We start from the raw sequence: 24,493 nt of genomic DNA, 5'->3' as shown, positions 1-24,493 counted from the left end.
ACACAATTCCTGCCCTCATAGAGTTAACAGTGGGATAAAACTCCAACATAGAAAACTATAATATAAAGGACAAATAAAGTGCTTTCTCAGTTCACTGGGGCATCAGGGAAGCTTCCTAGAAGAGGTGGCATTTAAATTTAACTTGAAAGAAGCAAAATGAGAAGAAGGAAATTCCAAGTACAATGAATTGCATAATAGTTACAAATGGTAACTTGCCAAAATAAAGTTAATAGGACATATGACAAAGTAGTCCTTTTTGACTAGAGAATATGTGAATGAGAGTTAATGTGAGTCTTCCCTATAGGTTATAATAAGATGAGAATCTCTGACTTCAGAACAATTCTTTGATTATTTGGTGGATTTGGGATCTGAACAATATACAATATACAACTTGTGATGAAACCATTTCTTCTCATATTCTGTGATTCTTTTTCATGCCCACTCTTAAAACGCCCCAACAAACTTCCTGTTAAATTTCTTAAAATTGATAACAATGAAGCATGTGAGCTGTCCATTAATTATCCCTCCTCTCCTCAATATGACTAGCCCATTTTTTTTGCTAGTCATACACCTCTCTGATGATATTTTTCTTCTACTCCTTTCTGAATAATTTTTCATTAATGCTTTTTAATTTATTTTTTCATCCATATGCATATATATATTTTTAAGTTACAAAATTTCCTTCCACTCTCCCTTCCCACCCCACCCCTTCCCTCAGCAGAGAGCAGTCAGGTTAACATTGCGCATACATATTTTTGATAAACATGTTTACAGATTAGTCATTTTGGGTATGAGGAATTAGGATTAAGGGAAGGAGATATGTAAGAAATAATTTTTTAAAAGCATTCATCAGATTTTGAAGGATTTTTGCTTTGTTTTTCTTCCTCTGCATAGGGATTAATTAATATGTTAAAATATACATACCCCATATATCTTTTTGGATGATTTTTAATTTTAATCCTGAGGAAGGATAATATTCCATAATTCATAATCACATAATATGCCATGAAAAATATTGATCCTTTGAAGGTGAATATTTAGAAGTATGGGGTCTTTAGAAGCACCAAATAAGTTCCCAAAGACTATCCAACCTCAATCTCTGCCCATGCTATTCTGATTCCTCTTTCTTATTCATCTAAGATACATGCTTTGATGAACCAGTTCTTATGTTGCCTGTATGAAACTTATAATAGTTTGGATAATAAGCATTACTCATTAACTTTTTTTAATATGGATAGTTAAGGTGAATGTTTTTAAGTGATTATAGCTCACATTAGTCTGGATAATAGGCATTACTCATCCACTTTTTTAAAATGTGGATAGTTAAGCTAATGTGGAATGTTTTTAAGTGATCATAGGTCTCATTATATATACATATACATGCATATCTATGTATACATATATATGGCTCATGTTAAGAAGTTTGATAGAATTAGCATTATGTCATTCGCAATCAGGAACATCTGGAATACAACACTATAGCAGATCCTTCTTCCATTTGGATTCTGTGCTGGCATTCCTTCATGACCAGGGCAAAGTTCACATGCCTTTGTCTTATCGCTTACTTGATAGTAGCATACATGGGGGTCACTTAACATAATTACCTCTCACAAATTTTAAAGAATGTCTTATGATTGTAATATATCCAGGAGACCCATCTTGTGAGATGGAGGGGCTTCATAGGGTCACTTTCCTCTGCCCACTCAAATGTCTTTTTTATAGGCAAGAAACAAGAACAGTGGGATTTCCCTGTCTCTCTCAATTACATGATTCTTAATATGTGATCTACTATAGAACATTTGTGAAAGCCTACATGTTTCCTTCCCATTCCTTTGCTAAGTGATGCCCTTGATTTAAATGTAATTTCACAAAAATTGTATTGAAAGTAGGCATATGAATTGACAGCTGATGTTTTTTTCAGATATTTATTAGTTATTATTGATATTATTACTTCATAATAACAGAGACAACATATTTTCTCAAACATTTGGTGTCTTCTCATTCCTCTGCTATTTTGAGAATAGATCTCTCAGTATCTTTAAAACCATGTCATCCTCAACACTGACCTCTTCTGCCAATAGTCTTGTTCAGGTTCTCTTCTTCTTTTTCTTGTCTTTGGTGACACATCCATTTTCTCAGGCAGCACATTGGCAGTGTGATGTTCAAATCTAAATGTGTTGACTCCACAAATCATTCAAGGAGAAAATAGTTTGTTATAGAAATCTTGACAGTTCTTTTTCATTTTTCATCTCTTTGTTGTCCTTACAGTTTCATGCTTGAATGCTTTGAGAATGAATTGACTTAATTGTAGTCTTGCCAAGTTTTTTATAAATTTGTTTTCCCTCTATGTGTTTTTTATTTTATGTGATGATGATGCTCATAGTTTTCTACAATCACCCTCCATATGATTTCAGAAAACTCCAGAAAAGTTTGGTGTTCATTTTGACTGTCACACTTCTCCACTAAGCAAGGCCATTAAATTTGCTAGCTATGGCAGTTTCTAAGGTTCTTTTGGCCTCCTCATTGTAGTGCTTGATTTATACTTGTGAAATTATCCTTAGAAAAAAATAGTGGTAGTTTGGGAGATGTTCACTCTTTTTTTTCATTTACCTTTCTGGATGTCAATAACTTGCTTAGATATATGTTATTAAAATTACCTCAGATAAAAGATTTATCTTCTAATTATAATTTTTTATTTTCAAACATTAACTGATTTTGATCTTTTTCAGTGAATCAAGAAATGATTCTTATATTAATAACCAATTATGTGACAAAATGTAATTTCCTCAGATAAAATATAATCAGTTTCATTGTTTATGATGTTATGTAATATTTTCAAGCACAGATTTCTATTTCCTCTTGAAGAAAATATTCATGATATGTAGATATTAGGTTGAAGCTACATATTTAGTCTCTTTCATTTATTATTCCTGAACTATATTTTTGCCATCTTCTCCATTGCCAATTTTTCACTGTAGTCAATAAATATTAAGAAATATTTTAATCTTCCAATGGTTCTGTGATATCATAAAAAGCTACACCCTTCAGAGATGAAAATTAGTCCCCATTCATCTTGTTCCTCTCTTATCCACCCCTTCCCATAATTCTATCACAGAGGCTCCACTCAATGTATTGGAGACCTTTCTATTATTCTGTTGTAAGCATGTAGGTAGAACACATGGGTTGTCTGTCCATTGGCTATACTTTCCTCTTATAACACATTTTTTCTAGTCATAAATTTATTTTATAAACCCATTCCACTATTTCTCTTATATGATTCTTCATTTGTAATGTTTCATAGGTTGTTCTTGGTCTTTTGTGCACCTTTTCATTGCCCTTTGGGTGATCTTTATCTTTAGGTTTTTTTTTTTAGTTGTTAGTACTATTACTTGTAATAATATAACATCACTGGAAGGACATTGATATTTTATAAAAACAAGTTTGGAATCACTAAAAGAAGAGTAGATCTTTCAAAATTAATCTAGTCTGAGCTGCTTTTAATCAATTTTGAAAGCAGCGAATTATCCAAATGCCAATGCTTGCCTTTCCAAAATACATATGTTTGCATGTAGTTCATCCAACAGCAGATACATACATAGTCTGGAAAATAGTAAGTCTTCATGAACTATGGCAGATATAAATCAAATGTGTTTGAAGTTTTTTTTTTTCAGTCAGCAATCAATATTGTATGATCTTGTATTCCAAACAGTTTTCAATCCTTTGTGAGGTTATATAGCTATGGTCTAAAACAGAACATTGCCTGTATGCCTGCCAATTTCCCTTTCATATTTTCATCAAAGATAGTCTCAGAATGTACATATAGATTATTCTCATAAGAAACTCATAGAGGTATAAGTGGAGGCATATGGGTCAGTAGTTGTTTATATCCTTTCAGTTGACCTTTTATGATAATAATAAGGTACTAGATTACCACAATATTGGCATTCTCCACTCTGATTCCATGAAAAGCTATCCCTCAGTGTCCTCACAGAACTGGACTGCTCCCCATATGAGTCTCCTCAATGCATTCTTAATCTAATCCAGATGCTTTTCCCATCTATTTTTTTTTATTTTCTTTAGAGCAATTTTCATTTTCTCCAGAGGCATATACAGGACTGTGGTGGTAGAGTACAAATATGATGATTTCATTGTACATAAAGGTAAACAAAAAAACCTTATTTTTAAAATCTTGACAGATTTTTTTCTTATCTCATCAGTTTGTTCTTTTCTGTCCAGTTTGATTCTCAAATTTCCCTACTAGCAACCCATAAATAAGCATTATTAAGCCCTTATTCTGTGCCAGATTTTGTGCCAGGCAATAGGGATACAGGACCAAGGTGCCTTCTCTCCCTCAAAGGAGGTTATATTCTATCATATGGCTTTGTTTAGTTGGGTCTCTTGTAAAGATTTTTCTCACCTTGGCTTTTTTTCCTTCAATGCTTGTGGTATTTGACTTTTATTTATAATTTCTTATCAAATGTTTCACATTATTTCTGTTGTGTGAGCAATAGCCTAAATCTTTCACCCCTGTCTTAGTTTCCTTATTTTTAAAATTGGGATAAAAATAACATCTACCTCTAGGGGAATTGTGAAATTGAATGAGACAATAATTGTAAAGACTTATCACATAGAAAATGCTATATAAATATTTGCTTTGAAGATTGATGATGATGATGATGATGTCTATGCAAGTTAGATTAGTTTTTCTTAAAAAGGCATTGAAACCTTCCTCAAGACTTTATTGGCTTGGAGGATTAAAGGTTCAAGCTGATAGCACCACTTAATGGATGTCTGAATACAAAACAGCTGCAGGGAGTTCCAGGCATGCTCTGATGCTCGGCTTGTGGACCATGATGGATTGTTCAGACAAGCAGACAAGGAAGTTCACTTGGCTGAGTCAACTCATAACACTTTCTTTCTTTCTTTCTTTCTTTCTTCCTTCCTTCCTTCCTTCCTTCCTTCCTTCCTTCCTTCCTTCCTTCCTTCCTTCCTTCTTTCTTTCTTTCTTTCTTTCTTTCTTTTGCAAGGCAAATGGGGTTAAGTGGCTTGCCCAAGGCCACACAGCTAGGTAATTATTAAGTGTCTGAGGCCAGATTTGAACTCAGGTACTCCTGATTCCACGGCCAGTGCTCTATTCACTGCACCACCTAGCCGCCCCAACTCATAATACTTTCAATGCCTACTTGTTGAAAATTCTTCTTCAGGCTAATATTAGGCAAATCTTCCTTTGTCAGTTAGGACAAGGACCTCAAAGTGTCTCATTTTGTCCCAGTATCAAACACAAGCCACCAGAGGACTAGTCTGAGTCATGTGCAGTCCAGGACAATTTCCCCACTTCCTCATCCCCTGTAGCAGAAGTTCATACACATACAGTACTGCAATTATTTTGATGGTAGCCTTTCTGCAAATACTCACCATGACTGCTTCAATAAAAGATGACAAAATGTCCCCTGAGATGCTGTTTCTTGTTGCCTTTGGATACATGATAAAACTAACTCTGCCAGTTCCCTTATTTGCTTCTTAAGAGAAAAAAATCATGAATTAGCTTTCCATTTAGATGAAATCTTCTTTTGTCTTCTGATTTCTTTCACAGCAAAAATGACAAGATTGAGATGAGTCAGTTCCTCCAGGATCAAGCCCACTTAATGTGCATTTGACAAGGATCTGACATTTAGAGTGGTAAAAGTTAAGTCAAGTTAACTTTTTCTAGGTGATTTAAAAATTGTGTTTTTTTTATTAAATTGTCCTATCCTCTTTCTCACCATTTTTCCACAGCTACTATAGAGTAGAAGAGGAGGGACATTTTCCATGTTTTTTATTTGTTTGTTTGTTTTTATGGATAGCCATCACCAAAGAATTTATCACCAAATAGTCAACTCATTAATGGTGAACTTCTCCAAAATGATTCTTGGCAAGCAGAAATGTCTATCATTGGAACAGACATCAAGGCCTTCACAATATAGTAGAAACTAAGTTGCCAAAACCAGCACTAAAGTGATATAGTTTTCCGGAACCTAGGGTCACCTCCACACCATGAGGCATCAGAAGGACTTTATAAGGGTTTGTCACAGTCATGTTAGCAACTATCTTTGAAAACTTTCACATACATTATTTCATTTCATCCTCCTAGAAATTCTATGAAGGAAGGAGGAAAGGTTTTATCTCCATTTCAGAGAGAAATTCTCTCTCTCTCTCTCTCTCTCTCTCTCAACTCTCCATACTACCTTCAAGATCAACATATCAAGCCATCTTATGTTGGATATTAAAAGCTTTCCATAGCTTTGGTCCTTCCTACCTTTCCATTTTGCTCCCAATTTACTCCCTTCCATGCACCTGTAATAAAGCTCAACTGGCATATTGTTCTTCCTCATATAATACAACCCCATTTCTGTCCCAATGACTTTGCACTGACTATTCCCCATGCCTAGAATGCTCTTCCTAATGACTTCTACCTCTTAGAATCTCAGACCTCCTTCAGTATTCAACCCAAATCCCTTCTTCTGCAGATGTTTTCTGTTACCCCTAGCTTCTAGTACCTTCTTTCTATAAGAATTCTCTCTAAAAATATAAATGTATAGATGATAAATGTTTTATAGATATAGATATCTATATAAAGCTATGGATAATAAGTATCTATACATTGAGAGAAAGGAAAGAGGATGAAATCACATAGAGAGTTCCATCTACATATACACACACACATATATATATATACATAATATTTATGTGTTTATAAAGAGATCATAAATTATACATATAAACTATAAATATGTGTAAACTATATATAATTTTAGTTTATTTATAAATTATCTCCTCTTTGAGTATACAGGGATTATTTTTGTCTTTCTTTTTATCACCAATGCTTAGTTCAAACCTGTAATAAATAATTTTAACTTGATGACTGATAATACAAAGTCTCTCATATAGGGCAATCCTCTAAATTTCTCAGGGGGAAAGAGGAAACAAAGTACTTCAACATGGGCAATTAAAATTGGGCCATATTTCATTCTCTCAGATTGGATGATTTTTCCCCCCTCGTTCTGTGATAAAACAAGTCAGAATTTGCAAATGAGAAAACAGGCCTTTCAACCCCAAAGTTAGCTTCTCCTCTTCTTTTCCTTCCTTATCTGTTTCCAAAAGGTGAACATTTAGCAAGGGCCACCACTTCTGAACTGCTTTATCCATACTATTCAATCATTAGCATGTTTCTTTCCTTTCCTTCTAGCAACAATCCAGATTTCAAGGAAAATAGAAGCAGAGACTTTTGATCTGGAAGGATCCTTTGAGGTCATCTGGTCCAATCCCCCTGTTTATAGATGAGCACACTGTAGGGATTTCCTCAAAATCATACAAGTGACTAAGGATCAGAAATAGAATGCAAATCCAGATCATCTGACTCCAAATATTCCCTCACTTCTCCACCCATCCACGGAAGATTTTTAACCCCTGTCCTGAACGATGTTGCCTCACTGAATCTATTGCTCAGTCAAGAATATAACTTCCATATTCTTTTTGGAATTACAAAGATTATCAGAAGAGTAGCATGGCTCCTCCACAAAGACAAGTAAATTAGTGAAGCATTTGATATTTCAAAAACAATATGTTGTTTTCCTTAGCTGAAACTAGGTGGGAAGATTAGTTTTACTAGCTCATTTTCAGCTTTTACTGTAAAGCTCTTTATAAACTTTACTGTGTAAATAGGGAATGGGTTTTTTTTAATTGTATCTGTTGTTATTGTCATTACCTTTATTACTTGAGAAAGGATTTCTGTGAGAACATCATATTTACATTGTACTTGCAAGTGCTCTTCTTTGGACAATGCTAGGAGATAAGAAATAGGAATAAACCCTTTCCTTTTATAGATGAGGCTCAAAGAGCATGTAACTTGTCCCTGGTCACCCAGACATTAATGTCAAAGCCTTCTGGATTGAATTTTAACCTTAAAAATGCATTGGTGACAAAATGTTCTGTATCTGGGTGTTTTTTTTCCCCTCTCTTCCTCTTTTAGTTGGGGAAATGCCTTTATTTTTTAAGAGAACAAAACCAAGCCCTTTGATTTACATGTTTTAAGCAATAGAAACTCTGAACCCAATTTAGAAAGGCTTAGGAGGCAGAATGTACCCTCTCTTATCCCAGAGTGAGACCTCTGATAGGCTCACACTCTGTACCATAGCAATTTTACAGCCTCTGAATTATAAAGCTTTTCTGCCAATTAAGTCTGCAGTGAAACTGCTGACTCATTTTCATTAAAGCATTGGCTCTACCCAAGGGCATCACTATCCGTACTATTTGAGGAATTTAAACAGTCACTCTGACTTCTCTAATTTATAGTATCAGATCAATAGTATGATCAAATCCCTTATAGCTATCTGTTAATATGATTCACTGTGAGGGCTTGGATATCTGGGATTGTTATACCTCATCTTCCATCAGATGAGGCTCCTGCAGCCCCATAAATGGATCCATCATACTGACAATATAGTTCAGTAGATTCAACCCCATCCAACAGTCTAGAAAAAAGCAGCATCCTCCCCCCTGAACCCCATTTGTGTGTCTTCACACAGCTGTTTGGGAGAGCAATAACAGTGTGTAAGTCATGAGAATGACTGTCATTGAGCAAATGACTTGCCAGGTGGAAAAAAAATCAAATTATTTTGTGCTTAGGCCTTTATTTCCTTTTCAAAGTACTTTGGAAATAAATTTCTGCCAATTGAGGATAGCTGCAAGCTCTGTCTCCTTCACAACTCATTTTTCCTCAGTCAAAATATAGAAATTGTACAGGTGTAATGCTTTCATTGGGGTTTTGGTATATCCTTTTAAAACAAACAGCCAGTAATTTATTTGTTGGGAGGGAAAATTAGGGCCCTAAGTAGAGGAAATCATGGTGATCCTATTTAAGAGTTAGGATATGTACATTTTAACATTTCCTAACAATAATCTCTATCATGTTTTTTTTCCCATTATATATTAAGTAGCATTCATTAGTCCCAAATAACATGACTTGCAAGGTGAGGTATAATGGGAAAAGTACTGGATTTAGAGTTAGAGGATTCTAGTTCCAATCCCAGGATTCTCTGCTACTTACCCTTTTTTTTGTCTCTGTGACATTGGACCAGTCACTGAATTTTTTTTTACTAGGTCTCAGTTTCCTCATCTATAAAATGAGGAAGCTAGATTTGATGACCCTTAAAGCATTTTCTCCCATTTATTTATCTGTGATATGATAGTCTAGCTGACATGATTTTGACAAGGTTAAGAGTCGACCTAGTGAAATCACAAATCTTTTCCAATATACCTTCCTGATGGTATATTGTGTCCAGTTTAGGAAAGACATTGACAAACTGGACCACATCCAGAAAAGAAAAACCAGGTTAGAATGAGCACCTGGGGACATTTAGCCTGGAGATGAGAAGATTTAAGTGGAGAAATGACAGCTGTCGTAGAGTATTTGAAAGACTGTCATATGGAGAGGGATTAGTCTTGTACAGCTTGGTCTAAGAAGACAGTAGTATTAGGAGCAATGCAGGAAGATGTCATAGAGAAATATTTCCATCTGAATAAGGGGAAAACTTCCCAACAATCAGCACTCCCCAGAAGTGGATTGGGTTGCCTCAAAAAACAGTGAGTCATTCATCACGTACAGAGGTCTACAGGCTTCAGCCATTATCAGGAATGTGGCAGAGATGTATGAGAGGTCCCTTTTACTCAGAGATTCTCTGAGACTGCTCCTATGAACCAAAACCATGAGCTATAAGTAAGAGAGGAGGTGGGGCATAAGCCACTCACTAAATATGTTCTAACAAGTTCTGGTATAGCTCTAAATGTAATATAAGCTGAAAATCGCAGGCTTCCAGAATTGGGTCAGTGCTGTTATTGACTCCAGCATGAGTTTAACACACACAGGCAAATACATATCAAGGGTCTATGTCTCTAAATAGAAAAATAAAAAACTTGGTCATAAAGTGCCATTTAGATAGCACCTATTTTTTAAAAGTAAAACTTTAATAGTTTACAAATCAAAGCTCAGAGAGCAGTGTTAACTAATGTATACCATATACATTTTGGTTATCATATTTTAGAGAATTGGTAGAACTGAAAGTGGAGAATATCCACAAAGTATGTTTTATTGTTTCAACCTATAGTGTTAGTTGTAATATTTCCTGCATCTAGAATGCTTTTATTTTTATTCTGGTTAACTTTGCCCTTTAATCTTGGCATTGATCCTGTTTTTATTTTCCTTTTTACCCTAAAGAAACAATAGGAAAGAAAATAAAAATAACTATTCCTTTGGGAATTTCCAAAAGATACTACTGCAAGTCTTGAGATGTGTTAGGATCAAAAAATGAGTGAAAAATAAAAGGGTTTTTTTAAGAAAGGAAGAAGGATGGAAGGGATTGGAAGGGAGCAAGACAGCCAAGTAATAGAGAAAGGCAGGTAGAATAGGTGAAGGAAGGGAAAAGAAAGGCAATGAAGAAAAAAAAGGAAAGGAAAGGAAAGGAAAAGGGGGAAAAAGGAAAGAAAAGGAAGGGAAATAAAAGGAGAAAGGAAAGGAGAGAAGAAAGGAAAGAAGAAAGGAAAGGAAAAAGGAAGGGAAAGGAAAGGAATGGATAAAGGATGGAAAGAAAGGGGAAGGAAAAGGAAAGAGAAGGGAAGAAAGGAAGAAAAATCAACTAAGGATTTCTACCACTTAGATATTTTGAGGGTTTTTCAATATGGAAACACCCTTTGAAGGATAGTCCTGTTTCAATCAGGATAATTTTCTGCTGAGTTGGAAAGAATCATTGCCAAGCATTTATATTGCTTAGAAGTAAATGACAATCTTTAGATCAAGAATACTTTTTTTTTTCAGTGTGGAAGTGTTGCTTACAATTGTGTAAATAATCTGCTACTTATTTTGTCATAATGAAAATGTCAAAATAGAGATATTTTTACATTCTCTCTATACTGTATTATTTAGGTAGTTTCACCAATAAATAGACCACTGTCCAACTCCACCTATTTCAAAGAGCATTTTTCTTTATGCATTGAATTAACTAATCAGTAGGTAGCCATTAGAAAAAGTATTTATTTACTAAGTGAAACCCTGGAAGAGATAGTTTGGCTCATGTGAAACAGTGACCTGTTTCTTCCCAAGTAATGTATAGCTTGAGCCTGCAGGATCAAACTCACTATTATAGTTTCCTAATAGGCCAACTAGGGAGTTACGTCCTGAACAGCTCATATAAAGCCATGATTCTTCAAAGGGACCCACAGAGATCTTACTTTCTAATTGAAACAGAATATGATTGAATGCCAGAGACTGAAAAAAAATTCAGGTTTCATAAGCTTAATAATACATAGAATCCCATGTGAATAAGGTCTAAGACTAAGATAAGTGACTAGAATTCTATCCTTGGCATTGCAATGAACATACCTTGTAATCTGAAATCAGCCACCAAACCTTCCCCAGCTATAGCCTCCTCACCAATAGGATGCTAATAATAAAACCTGATTTTTTTTTTGCCAGCCTCATATGAAAGTTGTGAAGGTATACAGGAATGTGCTTTGGGCTCTCTGGATAAAAGTCCTAATCAGAAGCAATAACTCTCATCCCCTTTAGATGTTCCACATTGAGAATCTAATGCCAGAGATACTCAGTGGGCAACTTGGCACAGCAAGTATTTTGATTCTTGCTTTCCTGACTTTCAAAAATTGTAATTAGTCTCCATGACCTTGCTTAAATCCACTTTTAAAAATGGATTCACTTTTGCTTTGATATCAAAATTAGATGGGGAAAAAATTGAAGGGACAGGGGTAGAAGAACAAGAAAGACCGGCATCCTTTCTCCAGTGTGTTCACTCTGATGGGACTTTAGCAGCTTCAAAGCTGAGCTCTTTTCCTTTTCATTCTTTTCTTTTCTTTTTTTTTAAAGCATACTACCTCTGGCAACAGCAAGCTTTTCATCTTAGGGTGCCAGTCCAATAGGGAACAGAGGAGAGGTGAGGAGGGTATATGCCAGGTTACTGCAGCTCACACCTAGAACATTCTACCAGTCATGCTTTTATCAATTGGAGCAATGTAGGCAAAGGCAGTGGCAATAAGCCCAGGAGAGCTGCAAATAAAATGAAAAATAAAAGAGAGGGCATCGGGGTGCCAGGGTTGAAATGTCAGAATAGCAGGGGACAAGGACTGTGAGTCAGATGGCCCAGTCTGCTAGGCTAACATCTGGCACTGAGCCCAGCCTCCCCCAAACTTCCACTCCGTATTAGCCAAACTCCAGGGTCAGAGTAACCTTTATATAATAAAACCTAGGGAAATGCATGGCCTCTAAATGTTGAGAGGACAGAAATGCAGCTGTCTCTAGAGCCATAGCTGACTCACTACTTGCAATGACAGGTTTTCTGTGCTTCCATTATACCTGTAAGACAGAAGACAGAAACAATAACAACCCTGTGTCAAACTGCCTCCCTCATGGGACTGATATGAATAATTAGTACACATATATGCATGCCTATTTGTTTGTGTATATGTGTGAAACATATACATGCCTGCACATGTGTGAATAGATATGTGCTCACATGTAGATATGTATATATGTATATCCACCACTTTATCCAGAAGGTGCTAAAGCAGCTCTTAACTATGAAGTCAGTTGAAGTAAATAAACCTGCAGCTTTAATGGGTTTGCTATCTGCAATGAGCATGGTAATACTGAAAAAAAGAATGACTTAGTAGAAGGAGCAAAGTACTAGAAAACAGGAGGCTAAATCCGGAGACTTTCTATGTACTCTTCCCAATAAATTCTTTAGACTGCAGTTCATCTGGAAAGTATACAAAAGAGATGAGCTCCTTTACAGAGCTTAGTGAAAAATGATAAGTGCCTTTGAACCATTTACCAAAGGCAATTTAAATATAATAATAAAGGCAGAGCTGAGCTCTGAGATTTCCCAGCTGTAGTTCCTATTCATGGGGATTTGAACCCAGTACAGACCAGAAGGTAGGATTTGTCCCATGAATCCCTGTGGGATTCTCTGACTTTTAGCTTTTGTCTGCTGACATTCACTGTCAGATCTTTTTAGTTTTGATGGTATAAAAAAATGCAGACGAGGCATTCTGAAGAGTACCAGCACAACTGTGCATTTGGCTTCCATCAGTGGAGTCCATGAGAGCTGTCTCTGGGGGTATTGGAGGGTTGAATATCACTCTGAACTTTCAAATAAGTGACCTAGAGGAGTCCACTTCTACAAAAATATTTCTAAAAGTGTTTTCCTTGAATCTTTTGCCATCAGAATGGATGGAACTCTTTCAATTGTCTCTTTTTCTTTCCTGGTCATAGCTTCAGAATACTAGAGCTGCTTGATTTCCTTCAGTTGCAGATATTGGTGGCTGAAAGCATGAGCCAGGCCCCAGAAAATTTTCACAGAGGGAACATACACAGGGCAAATTGGACCCACCATGTATCTCTGAAATGTGTGGTAAGTGTCCAAGGTGCTGATAATGCTGTAGATAGGGTGGGATCATCACTGTATTGAGAGACCATGCAGCACCATCCCAGGCCACCAACTGGAGGTAATCTGTATTGGTCGATGGCATCAACTCATGGGATGCACTGTATTTTAATTGCAAGTGCTGCAATTAAAATGTAGGATTGAATAGCCACATCTTAGTCTTTGTTTTTCGAAGTCAAACCTGTAATATCTCTGCTCTCCTTTGGACAATTATATTCAAAGACTAAGTGGGCTATCTTTAATCCTCTCAGTGACTCTCTTCTAATTGAGCACATGAGAATATCATTATCCTTTCCCTTAGAGGGTCCCATTAGTAGGAGGGTAGTGGCAGATAAGCCAGATGGACATGAGAGTGCTATTATAGACTAGAGAATTGCCCAATGATACCTCAAATCAGTAGAACTGACTCCAAGGTAAAATAAAGGAAAGAAAAGGTTTTCATAGTAGCCATTCCACTAAATAGCCATTTGACTTACCTCACCTGGCTTCCATCCTGTTAATTCATGTTATTTGAGAGTTGGAAGGGACTTCAGGGAATATCTATTCTAGTGATTAATTATTGTATGGATAAGGAAACTGATGCCCAGAGAAGTAATATTTTATCTAGGGTCATTCAACTAGATATTCCCAAACCAAGACAAGAAACCAGATTTCTTGGTTCCCTATTCAGTATTCTTTCTACTACAACATATTAAGATCATAATGAAATTAAAAATATTAACTGATGATGCCAATTAGGATTTTCAAATAGCATTCTTATAGCCAGAGATATGTCACTGATCGAATCTTTTTATGTGCACATTTATAATACATGTGAATAGGTAGATGGATGGATAGACAGACAGACATAAATAGATAGATGATTGATAGATAGACAGACAATAGTCAGATGAGGAAAAAGTTCAAAGTGGATGCTAGTCATCTGGAGTGAGACTCCAGAAAGGAACTGATCCCCAGTACTAATAGTTCAATTCTTCTTATTCAACTAAAATAATGAAAATACTGTACAAAAAAAAACAAAAAGTAAAAACAAATCATAAGAAAAGTGTGATTTGCTTTGTAGCAATTTAGTGTCATACTTTTAAAGAGATTTTTAGTAGCTTTTTTCCCCTTATTGGATGTGATATAATTAGAAGGTTTTAAAGTTTTAAGCTCTCACTTGTGTTAATCAGGGGAAGTTAAGGTGTGAAATGAGAGAGAGAGAGAGAGAGAGAGAGAGAGAGTGATTTCAAGCAGATCTGAGAAATCCTTCATTTTAATGGGCACTCAACCTATGTCCAAGCAGAACCAACTGTTAAAAATGTACATAAAAGAATAATTCTTAAATCTCTGGATGAATATTGTATGGAAGAGACCAGTTAGGAACTTTTAATGGAATAAAACAGTTCTCCATAAACTCAAGATGTATAGAAATGAAAACTTAAATATTAAACCCTATCTTTGCCAAGAGTATTTTGCCTTAAAAAACCATGTCAATGGAGGATGGATTGGCCATGCCATCAAGATCTAGCTGCTATTTATTCCTGATTAAATATTGCATTATATCTTTTAAGCAGCAAAATAATAATAATAGAGCTAAGTATTGGATCAGTATTTTATTGATATTGGGGACTACTCAATTAGGAAACTACCTCTACCAATACAGGTTAGACCTCTAAAATTTATAGTTTTAGAGTTATTTGCATTGTTTTACTGATTACTATGTTAAAGAAAAGTCCTATTATGTATGGTGTTTGCTAAGCTCAGAATAAAAATAGAGATTAACTAAAAATAAAAAAAAGAATTTTAAAAGATGAGGGGAAGAGAAATAGAGAAAAGAGAGGTGTGAAAGAAAGGAAAAGAAGAATAAGAGAAGAAAAAGGGGAGAGAGAGAGATAGGAAGAAAGGAGAGTTAGAGAGAAAGAAAATGAAGAGAGAAAGAGAAGAAAAAGAAAGGGAAAAGAGAGGAAAGGGATAAGAGTGAAAGAGAGAAGGAAAAAAGGGAAAGAGAAGAAAAAGAGAGAGAAAAGGAAAGAGAAAGGGGAGAGAGAGAAAAGTGAAAGACAGAAGAAAATGAAAGGGAAAGAGAAGAGAGGGAGAGAGAGAACTAGGTTCCTATGAGGTTAAGTGACTTTCCCAGAGTCATATAATCATTATATGTCAGAGGCGGGAATGGAAAGCAGGTCATGTTGACTTTGAACATGACTTTATCCACAATGCCATCCTGTCTGTAAAATAATATTAATAGCTAATATTTTTGTTGCTCAAGTGCAAAGTACAAAACACTTTAATTATGCTATCTTGCCTGATTTTTATAATAAATCTTTGAGGTAGGTACTATATGATATTCCTGTTTTATAGATAGGATTTTCTTTTCTTTTTCGTTTAGTTTTTTGTTTTTGTTTTTGTTTGTTTTGCAAGGCAATGGGGTTAAGTGGCTTGCCTAAGGCCAGATAATTATTAAGTGTCTGAGACCGGATTTGAACCCAGGTACTCCTGACTCCAGGGCCCGGTGCTTTAATCCACTGCACCTAGCCGCCCCTATAGATAGGATTTTCAATTGAGATTGAAAGATGTTAAGTGACCTGTCTAGGGTCACACAACTATTAATTTTCTAAGGCAGGATTTGTCTTCCTGACTCTTGTCTAAAGCAACTGGGTGGCGTGGTGGATAGAGTGCTGAGTCTGAGGTCAAGAAAGACCTGAATTCAAATCCAATCTCAGACAGTTACTATCTGTGTGACCTTGGGCAAGTCACTTAACCCCATTTGTCTCAGCTTCTAGAAGGAAATGGCAAATCAATCCAGGGTCTTTGCCAAGAAACCCCCCAAAAAGGGTCACAGAGTTGGATAAATGGCTAAACAAAAACAACTCTTTTTCTAGCATTCAAATTAATTCAAATACACTATTAAAAAGGATATTTACATAAAAACATAATTAAGGGAGAGATAAGAAGATCATAGTCCTAATATTGAAAGAGACCTTAAAGACCTTCTAGTACAAACCCCCATTTTACACATGAGGGAACTAAGGCTTAGATAGGTTAAGTAACATGGGGATGGGGCTTTAAAACCAACCACCCCAAGCAACAGTCAAATTTATGCTCTGATCAAGAATGAGTCTAAATTTACAGTACAAATAGGGGTTGGGGGGGTCACTGCTTTTCATTCTTTTCTGAAAATCAGTAGTCCAAAAGAATGTAGTTGTCAGAACTAAGCCTCTAATGGGGACAACATCAATCAGAAATTTACATTTATGCGTACAGTCCTTTGGAGGATACAATCAGTGATGCTAATTAGAAGCAAACAAGCTTACAAGACTAGCAGGTTAGAAATCAGCAGAGTATGACAGTATAAACCAGCTCCAGAAAGCCATCAGAAATCAATGTTTTCTTTAGGAAAGAAAACTATTTCCATCATTTTCAGACCATGTAAGGACAATCAGGCCTAGAATTTTCCAAATCAACTACTTTTTGGATCTGCTCCTCTCTCCACTGTAAATTTTGCCTCTAAACGTATGCCAAATTAGAGGTATCCAAAAGTGAGACCTTATAACTCAGCTAATCTGAATCATGGATTTTGCAGGGCCAAAAACACAATGAAGTGAGATATACTCAAAATTCTATTGCTACTAAGTGACCTCGCCTTAAATCCAGTATTTCATCTCCAAATCCAGGATTTCTCCCCATTCTACCACACTGCCTCCAGTTACTGATCTTCCTTGATCTTGTCCTTTCTAGTTTCAGTTTCAAGGTCTTCCCTTCTTAGGAATGAATTGGAAGCACTGAAATCCCGGTCACTTTTCAGCCTGACAGTAACATGCTGGGTTTCAGTTGTTCACAGAGAACTGGAATTAACTCTCCCAAGCTCTTTTAAAACTTTCTATAAACTTTTTTTTTCCTATAAATCTTCTTTCTCTGATAGAGAAAAATTGCTTCTGTCAAAGCCAGTATGCTACTTATTCCATAAAAGGGAATCTTGGTTTCACTAATAATTAACCAGACAAGTAAGAAGTTTAGCTGTTCACCTTTCCATGGTAAGAATATCCAATTAGCCTAAAATAAGATGCAACAAATGGATGGATACCCCTTACCCCAAAAAAACTAACTTGTTTACTTTCCTTGTTTCTTCCAATGAAGAAAATAATTTTCAACTTCACTTCACCTCTAAGAAATCAATGTTTCCATAGAGGTCTCTCTAAGCCTCACTGTCTCTCTCCATGCTGCAATGCTTTGGGGAAGACATACATCTATACCTTCTCTCTGCATTGATCAACTATTGATCTGCTCACAACCTTGGAAGACTTGATCACCTGGCTAGTTTTCTACTCTTGAATTACAGACAATCTGTTGCAGCTTAAAGCTGAAGACTGTTAGCTACTGGTAGGGATTCCGAGAAATAGCAAGCTTCATCTACCAAGTAGAGGTCAAATTCTTTAATAAATACCATTACAACCAAAGTCACTAGATCAATGTTTCTATCAGTAAAAATATATGGAGTAACTCCTATGGTGTCTAGCACTCAACCAGATGCTGTGGGAGACAGAAAAGATGTCAGAGGCATAGCCCTTACAAAGATTTTCTTGTTTAAGCAAACATTTATTATTATACCCACAACAGAATTCAAATACAACTTTTAAATGTGAATGATTCACTGAAGTTCACTGTCATTGGATTTGATCTGCCTTTTTTCAGTGAGGCTACCCTAATGGAATAGGCTTGCCGCCTTTCCAATAAGAAGGCTTGCAGAAGACTGAGCCATATGAATCTTTGATCTGGATCTTGGAGTCAACTCTAATCTCTTTCTTTTTTTTTGAACTCTTTTTGTTGTTGTTGCTGTTGCTGTTGTTTTGCTTTTTGGGAGTTTTTGCAAGACAGTGGAGTTAAGTGATTTGCCCAAGGCTACCAGCTAGGTAATTATTAAGTATTTAAAGCTGGATTTGAATTCAGATCCTCCCGACTCCAGGGCTAGTGCTCTATTTACTGTGCCACCTAGCTGCTCCTCTAATCTCTTTCAACTGAAAACAAATAATGGTTAAGCAAGTGAATTCAGGAATTTCCTTTTACTGTCAAAACCCACAATCCACATTCAACAACTTCATGGAGGAATAAGATGTCTGTACATCTCCCAACAGAAGCTCCATTGGGGAAAAAACACACCCATAATTTCTAAACTGAGTGCTTTTAAATTGCATCTATAGATCTTCCTTGCATGAACAGATTTCTGGCTTCATATCTAGTGATGCCTGCAGCTAAGCCTTCTCATAAAATTAAGCAACTACACAATCAATAAAAAGAAGTAATGGGATGGTGTTCCCTTTAGATGCCATACTGTCTCTAGTTTGTTTGGGGACCAGTGGGCTTGATTAAGAATGATATCAGACACTTGGTAATGTTGCAAACTGGACGTAAATCAGCATGGAGGGTGACAAAGCTTAACTCAATTGGTATCGGAGGGAAACAACCTCATCATTTATGAAATCAAGCTTATTATCCAAATTTATTGAGCTCAAATGGAGTAAAATTTGTGAAATCACCTTGATATTAAACACTGAAAATTTAATTTCTATTTCAAAACTATGCCCCAATCAAAAGACAAAGGCTAAATAAGCAGCTAATTGGAACCATCCATAAGTGGTTGGCTAAAGTTATTACATGGTTCTAACACTCATTAGGGAAACAGATCGATGGAAATAGGAGGAAAAACCCCTCCCATTGGCTAATGAACACCTATTATTATGAATCATCATGTTGTACAAAAACCAATAATTATCACAGTCTGCTAGAGATCTGCTTCTAGTTTCTTTATCAGCAATCCCAAGCCATAGGACTATGGCTTGCTTTTTTTTGTCTTTAGAAAAACTTAACAGCAATTTTGCATATTTAATGTAGTTTTTTCTTAAATAATTTGCTTCTATGCAGGAGAAAACTTGCAATTTTATGGAACAGAAATAGCAAGGGCAATTTGGGAGCCCTGAGAATAATTCTCTTAAAACAGGATACTCAGTCTTTCCTTCAGGTCAAGTACCAATAGTAAGCCTCAAAGGCATCTGCAAATCAATTTATCATTGTAACATGAAGATATTGACTTGTTGGTGGGAATAATAAAGGGGAAAAAATGATGATATTTAGAATAGTTCATTACCTGAAATGCATTGAAAAATGGAAAAACCCATTGTTTTTACATTACTATACCACATATGAAGGCTTATCTTTCAAACTTTTATTTACTAACATAGGACCTTGCCCATACTAGATACCATATAACATTTTATGGAAATTAATTATTATGTGTTTTATACTTCTCAACTGAAACCCCCAAATAAACAATAAATTACACACGTCACTGAATCTCAGACAAGTCACATAGAGATTGGGAATAAGGAACAGATCTCCTATTATGAGAAATTCTCTCTTTTTCCACTTGGGAAAATGGAGATCCTAATTCAAATAGGTCTCCTAACATTAATCTCATTTGTTCTGACTAAAACTCATTAAGCTATGATTAGGAATTCATGTCAAATGTTAATTGTCTCTTGCCACCACATATATGTTAATGTATATTGCACAACTTGTTGAAAAAGTCACAAGACAAAAAGAAAAGATTAAAAACCTCAAGGAATCTGAAACTAGAACCTGTCTCACAGAGCAGATGGTAATCCTCCCACACAATATTAGAGTCAAATATTAGAATTATTGAATTATCTCCTAAGTACACCCAACTTATTCTCTATCTGAAGAGAGAACTTCACATCTCCTAGCTCTGGGCCTATCAACTCTAATGAACATTCAATTTTCACTACAAATAAATTAAACTAAGGTATCCAAGAGAGGGGTGGGAACTATCATTTGCTGTAATTTTTTAGAACAGTGAGTAAAGGCCTAAGGAAATTAATTTGCTTCTTGGGAAATGAGTGTTATATGGCAGTCATCTTTTCTTGAATTTCTTTTATCAATAAGTAACACACTGAATAGCAACTCCAGGGAAAACTGGAAGAATTTATGATGGTTTAATAGAAGCTCTCAGCAACGTAAAAATATTCTATTATTCATGGAATAGTTGGTGGACCAGGTCCATTTTTTCCCCCACTCTCATATTTTCTCACCCAGATAATTCACAAATGAGTCAGCTCCTCCTGTTTCCATTCCCCAATATGATTTCCTAATCTTTTTCTCAATTCCTTTTACCTCCTTCCTTCCAAAACCTTCCTCTGCTAATAAAAAATAATGGTAACTTATAGTCATAGAGTTCTCTAGATTATACAAAATACATTGTATTATTTCACTTGACTCTTACATTAGCCCTGTGAAATGAATGCTAGGGACAATTTTATTTCCCTTTTACAAATGAGAAAATTAAGGCTGAAAGTGATTTTCCCAGAGTCAATTAGCCAGTAAATATGTAGGAAGGATTTGAACCTGAGATTTCCTGACTCTAAATCTGGGATTCTGTTCATTATGCTGCCTCTCCGTAGGGCAGCAATCTTCACTGCTGAATCAGATAGAAATGAATAGCCCTTCTAAACAGAGATCATGATCGGTTTGGCATTTAAACTTAAGACTTCAGGGGATTTTGTTTACACCCACAGCAGCAATGTTTTTACACAAAGACTTGGTAGGATTGAACAAAGCATCTGACTCATCTGAGTAGGTGGGCAGCTTGACCTATATTCTCTTGTCATTCATCAGGGACACTTGGGTTTCTGAGCTCGGATCTTGTATGCATTTGCTTTTCTTCATTCTTTTCTTTTCCCTGACCCTAGTCCTCCCATGACACCAGTTGACTTATATTTCCTACCCGATTCTGTCTTTTGCAAGGAGAATACCCAGTGATTTTCAAATCAGTCTCTACCATCGTTGCACATCCCATCAGTCACTGGGGACTGCTACCTGATCAGTCCTTTCTCTGTCCAGTGACCTGGGGGAGAGGGGTGAATGCATGTCTCTAACTTCCACCTAGTGATTTCTGAATTTCATTATTCCCTTTACAAATAGCTCAAATATCCATCTTGCCAGTCTCATTATTGTACCTATGTCTTCCTATAGCAAGACCATTTTACAAAAAAACAAAAACAAAATCAAACTCACAGAGAGCATATTGTCCAGACTCTGACTTTTTTAATGGCAAAAAAGACAGCTGCACATTTTCTAAGAAATGTATTAGTTAGGATAACTAATATTCAATAAATTGATGGTCAATGGTGTCAATTGGACCATAATCAGCCTCTAACCTGTAGATGACTGGAGTCAAAACAGAGCAAGATAGAGACAAGAGCGTTAGGCCACAAACAGAAGTTTAATTAATTTTAGAGTGAGAAAAATTACCTTTGCAAATGGAAACCCCATCCCTCAAGAAGGTGGGTTTAACACTGTTGAGGCTGGGGACACTTAATTACCACAACACAATCATTCTTAGGTTTTGAGACAGTTCTCACATTTCTTGGGACAATAAGACATTCTTTGATTCTTTGGGAGCAGACATTGTCCAAGTCTTGGGGGTTCTGATTACTCTGGGTTACAAAACCAAAGTTCTAAGATGAAAATGGGAGCATAGTATCTGGCAGTTATAAAGAACAGAGATTGTGAACATGTGATGGGTGCACCTGGGAAATAGGTGAAGCTAATTCCCTTAGTGAACACATAGTGCTCTTCCAAATAATACACTTTTCCAGGGGGTAACGTCTTCCAGAGTGTAAAGGATGATTGTTATACCAAACTCAGGACTCAAAGTGCTAGCTGTGGCTTAACTCTGGGAAACAGGTTTATCTCCAAAATATTTTTTTAGAGTAGTTTCAGTAACCAAAGAAAAAACTATGGAAATCACCAAATGTTTAAATACCTTTTGGAAAAGCTGGTGGAGTGAGTGCCTTGACAGATGAAAATGAATCCTGATTAGTGAACAATTAATGAAGGAATAGACTTTCAATGAAGAGGTGGACTGAAAGCCTTCAACTCCTTCTGCATAGATCAAGTCTTGATCATGAGACTCAGCTGCCTCCAGTGACATGGACAAAGGAATACATCTCTACCCAAATCACTCTGGTTGTTTTCCTCTTTCATGAGCTGAGTTACCCTAAACTCCAATGGATGAGTGCAAAGGAATAAACTTGATGTTTTGGGGCTATAATTCACTTACTTCAGATTCTGTTAACACTCTAAAGAAAAGCAAATTCTCTTAGCCAAGGGAGTCCTGCCCAAGGTCTAGGCGCATGTTCCCAGAAGATTTTGACAATCTCATCTATCAGCAATGTCCTTCAGAGACTGACTCACTGTCCTAAGGGGCTGGTCTCTGAAAGAGGAAATAGAAATGCCTTAATCCTAATTTAATAATTAGCTAGTAATACAATAGAAAAATAATTTCCCTCAACTGGGGATTTTACATCTTATGCCTAACAAGAGAATTTAGTGGAGGTAGCATGGTACTGGAATCAGAGGATTTGGGTGCAGATCCTTCCTCTGATGCTTACTATTTCTGTGACCTTGAGGCAGTTCTTTAACTTCCCAAGGTTTCAGTGACTTCATTGTGAAATATGAGAGTTGGTCTAGGTGATCTCTAAGGTCCCAGATCTGCTCAATCTCAAAGCTTTCAAATAAACAGTATAAGATCATAGCTCGAACAGCTCCAGTTCCTATCATCATCATCATCATCACCACCATCATCATCATGATGATCATCTTCATCATCATTATCATCATCATCACTGCAACTCAAATTTACATACCGATTTCAAGTTTATGATGTATTTTACATACATTATCTCACTATTTACTCTTTCTCTCCCAACCTGGAAAATCTGAACCTAGTGCAGAATGATTCAGTAAAAGGAAGGGCTCTGCTACCATGGAGACATTGTGATTCTGCTCAGGTGGGAGAGGTCATTCATTATGGGGTGATGATGACTTCCCTGGCGGGGCAGCTTGCTGATTACAGGCTGCTGCCTGGGTTTGCTGCCTTCACCTCACATTTGGTGGCTCCTGCTGGGAGATTGTGACCCAAGTCACTCCAGCTAGTCTTAATCTGCAATGTGGTACAATTTTGGAAAAAAAACAGACTGTAACCTCCAGGGATGTTTCACCATTAGGGCAAAATCTGCCAAGTTTACAGGCAAACTTAGAAAAAATTGCATAATTACCTTTGAGTCTTACTAGGACTCCAGTCCTTCCCAGGTGCCTGATACCAGCTGCTGTCCCATCTGGGTACCTCCACAACCAAATTGGCCTCTGCATCAGCAGGCAATTATTATCTCTGGCAAGATGGGAAATGGTCTTGATGGCACAGGTGAGCGCAAAGTTGAAATGGCTCAAAATTTCTACTACTGCTACAATCTAGCTTTTGTTTGCAAAAATATTGCAGAGCCATGCAGTAAAGGCAGGTTTTTTTCTGCTCATTTGCCATGTTTAACATGAAGGTTCATTATGTGTTGTCCACTATTCTATGGGGACAAGAGCATCCCAGGTAGATAGATATTGCTACAGATTTTACGTACAACTATGATGAGTAAATTCAATAAATGTCAACTGAAGTACTTTAGGCAAAATAGTGATGTATATAACTATTAACAAAGTAGTTCAGACTGTCCATTTCAGTAATGACCGCATTGAAAAGAGAAAAACCCTCTTTACTGACATACAGGAAAGAATGTGATCTAGAAATATTATAATTGGCTATACCAAGAAAAGTGGATTGACACTTAGGGGAGGGTAATCAAACCCCCTCTTTGACAATTAAGGAATGCTAATTGTATTATAGGACTCATTTGCCTCTTGTAATGTTTGTTAGGAGATCAGTACTCCTAGGCATGCTGTAGCCCTTGCAGGATCAAATATTCCCTAACTGCCCAAAGGCAAGCAAGGGGAGATGACTTATCTTTTGGAGATGGCACAGGTTAAACTGATTGAGAATTACAGACAACAAGAAGACATCCCAGGGGTTAACCAGTAGGAATGATAACTATATTCCCCTTTAATCATACTTTTAAACTAACTCAAAGGGCAAACTGCATTCCTGAGTTTATCTCAAGGATGGAAAA

The 24,493-nt window shown here is 36.4% G+C and overlaps 1 protein-coding gene across 5 annotated transcripts in view; it reads left to right on the top strand.

Annotated features, from left to right (window-relative positions):
• The window catches only part of VWC2L (von Willebrand factor C domain containing 2 like), a 169,674-nt gene that overhangs the window by 120,871 nt on the left and 24,310 nt on the right, over nucleotides 1-24,493 (top strand). For 4 of the 5 annotated variants that reach the window (XR_012469715.1, XR_012469716.1, XR_012469717.1 and 1 more), the window contains exon 1: nucleotides 23,390-23,742. The exons of the other annotated variant lie outside the window; for it this stretch is intronic. The gene's annotated coding sequence lies outside the window, so the exon portion shown is untranslated. Of the gene's footprint in view, nucleotides 1-23,389; nucleotides 23,743-24,493 lie in introns of those variants that run through there. 5 annotated transcript variants of the gene reach the window in all.

Source organism: Macrotis lagotis, chromosome 6 (genome assembly GCF_037893015.1).
Source record: "Macrotis lagotis isolate mMagLag1 chromosome 6, bilby.v1.9.chrom.fasta, whole genome shotgun sequence".
Classification (NCBI taxonomy): Eukaryota; Metazoa; Chordata; class Mammalia; order Peramelemorphia; family Peramelidae; genus Macrotis; species Macrotis lagotis.
Note: the sequence above shows the minus strand (reverse complement) of the source record. Positions and strands in the feature narration are given on the sequence as shown.